The following is a 2,818-nucleotide window of genomic DNA, read 5'->3' on the forward strand; positions in this document are numbered from 1 at the left end:
CAGCCATGTAATATATAATAAAGCTATTGAAGGCACTTGATGTCACTGCAAAAACCACAGAAGCCATCGAGCCTGATTTGTCCCCGAGCTGAGCGGTGTTTCCTGGTCCCCCGCTGCAGCGGGCTTTCCTCTGCTTCAGCTCCTGCACGGCCTTTGGGGACAGCGGCAGTCCCCGGGCAAAGCAAACCCACAAGCTTGGGTCCCTCTGAGAGGCCTCATCCTGCATCCCCCGCCCGCGCTCTGGGCTGTACAAAGGCGATGCTCGGAGAGGAGATGAATCCCCGCTCCCAGGCTGCAGGATGGGCTCCCTCAGGCTTTTCTGCAACCCAAGGAGAGTGAAAACGGTTGAAATGGTTGAAATGCCTTTAACGCACCCCGGGCTCAAGCCCACAGGAGCCACGGCGGCAGCACTCAGCACCTCAGCCCCAGATCTGGGAGGTACTTTTGTCCCAAGACGCACGCCACGGCTCCAGCCGGCAGCACGGCGAGGAGGGATGCTCCCAGGCTGCCACCGAACCGAGCATCCTCGGGGCTTCCACCTCCCCAGCACCATCACCCCAGTACCCCCAGGGGCTCCGGGGGATGCTCCCAATGCTGGGCTGAGACCAAGGCAGAAACCAGCCTTCAAACTAACCAGTAACCATGGGGAAAGCACCAGGACGTAGGGAATCCCTGCTGAGGGCGAGGGACAGCCTGGGATCCCGGGGCTGAAGCCACCGTGCAGGAGGAAGGTCCCAGCGGGAAGCGGCGGCTGCTCACTCCCCTCCTGCCGCCCGTAATCTTAATTGCTCTTCACTGGCTGTTTGCTAACAGCAATTTGTTTCCTCCCGGCCTGCACCAAGAGGGTTTATCGCTCTCACTCGTGTGTTAGTTCAAGCTAACGCATGTATGGAAGCTCAGAGCCTGGAGTGCTCCCTAGAAAGAGTCTCGATGGCAGGAGTGGAGCAGGCAGAGGGCCCGGGAGCCAGTGGGTCTCAGACACGTCTCGCCCATCGCCTGTAAGCTCCTCTTTCCCCAAAAAGGGCAGCGGGCTTGGCAGAAGGTGGGAATACCGGCCACATTTTCCATCCCAGTTCCCGTCTGCTTTGCAGTCCCGACTCAGTGCCCACCCTCGGAGAGGTCCCCTTGCTTCTGCACAGCTCACCGGGCAAACTGTGTGTCCCGCTCTCCAGGAAGATGCTCCAGACAGGCTGGTTTTTGCAGACGAGCTTTGGAAATGCACTGCTGAGAGGTGCCGGTGCAGAGCAGCATCCTCTGCTCGCGGTTCCCGCAGCCGGTGCGTCCGCACAGTGTCCCCGTGCCACCAAACCGGAGCAAACAGCTGGAAGTATGATGTTGGCATCCAGCTGAGCTGCTGCTCGTGGTCCCCCGGGATCTCCCCAAAACCCGCTACAAGGGGTACGAACAGCCGCCACCGCGGGGAAAGGGAGCGAGGTGCCAGCTCAGGCACCCACCGGGACCGGGTGCTCCGGGTGCTCCGCTGCAAAGCGGGGCTGAGCACACCCTCCCAAGGTGGGGATCGGCCAAGTTTCTGCTGCCCTCAAAGGGGACCTGGGAGGGGAAAAGGGCTTTCCAGCAGAGCTACAACCCCAAAGTGAACCAAAGCGCCAAAGAGTGCAAGAGAAATAACTCACAGGCGTGCACGGAGAAGCTGGCACGCTTTTTATTTGGGCAACGACTCTGTGCAGATCTACCGAGGAGCATCTTCAGAGCTCTCGAACCACTCAGATCGCTCCAGAGCGGAGACCAACTGAATCCCCTTAAATTCCTCCTCACCCCAGTCAAACACACCCATTTCCCGAGCAGTCCCAGGGCCGCTCCTCTTTATTACTTCCCCGGGGCTGCCTTTGCTGGGCTTCCCCATCTCCCAGATGCTGCCATAAACCCTCTTTACGGGGGACGTGTGTGTGCTCGAGACAAACCGCCGCCATTATTGCTGCAGGCACAAAAAAAAAACGCCCTGAGGAAAGAGCCGGGACTCCCGGTCGCTGCTCTGGTGCTCGGTCCCTGCTGCGGCTCCCGGCATTCCCGAGCTGCGGCGGGGAGACCTGAGCAAGGAAAAAACAAAAAGAGCAGCAGCAGGAGAGTTAATGGCACCATGACCCGAATGGTGGCACCTACACTTCAAGGCAGCCCTTGAGGGTGCAAATGGGGGGTGTTGGAGAAGCCAGCTCCACCCGGGGGTGGGTTTTTGCTCTGCACTGGTGGCACGGGAGGTCCCAGAGCCATCCCTTGGCTGCGCACGGAGGTGTCGGTGCTCGCCTGGCCCCACGCAAAGGCTCCTTTGCACCCTGCAGCGGCAGGAGACGCCGAGGTTTGGCTCTGGGGTGCCAAAGCCCCCCTTCTTCAGTCCAGCCCTGCCTGGGAGGGTGGTTGGGAAAGGGAAAGGCAGCGGGGGGAGGAGGTCCCAGAGCCATCCCTTGGCTGCGCACGGAGGTGTCGGTGCTCGCCTGGCCCCACGCAAAGGCTCCTTTGCACCCTGCAGCGGCAGGAGACGCCGAGGTTTGGCTCTGGGGTGCCAAAGCCCCCCTTCTTCAGTCCAGCCAGGCCTGGGAGGGTGGTTGGGAAAGGACAAGCCGGTGGTGGATGAAGACACCAGGGTGATGCCAGCTCAACCCAGCCCCTGGAGCACCAGCTCCCCACCCAAACACACCGCCTGCCTCCCCTGCCTGCTCCCAGCACCCTTCCCACCCCGCTGCCTTCCCTCCCGCCACATCACCGGTTCCCCGCTCCCCCCCGGGCACCCCACGGGGACGGTTCTCCCACGTCAGGCTGAGCGCTGCCAGTGCAAACCCTGGGTGACGCAGGCGGGGGGGGG

Source organism: Fulmarus glacialis, unplaced genomic scaffold (genome assembly GCF_000690835.1).
Source record: "Fulmarus glacialis isolate BGI_N327 unplaced genomic scaffold, ASM69083v1 scaffold11771, whole genome shotgun sequence".
Lineage (NCBI taxonomy): Eukaryota > Metazoa > Chordata > Aves > Procellariiformes > Procellariidae > Fulmarus > Fulmarus glacialis.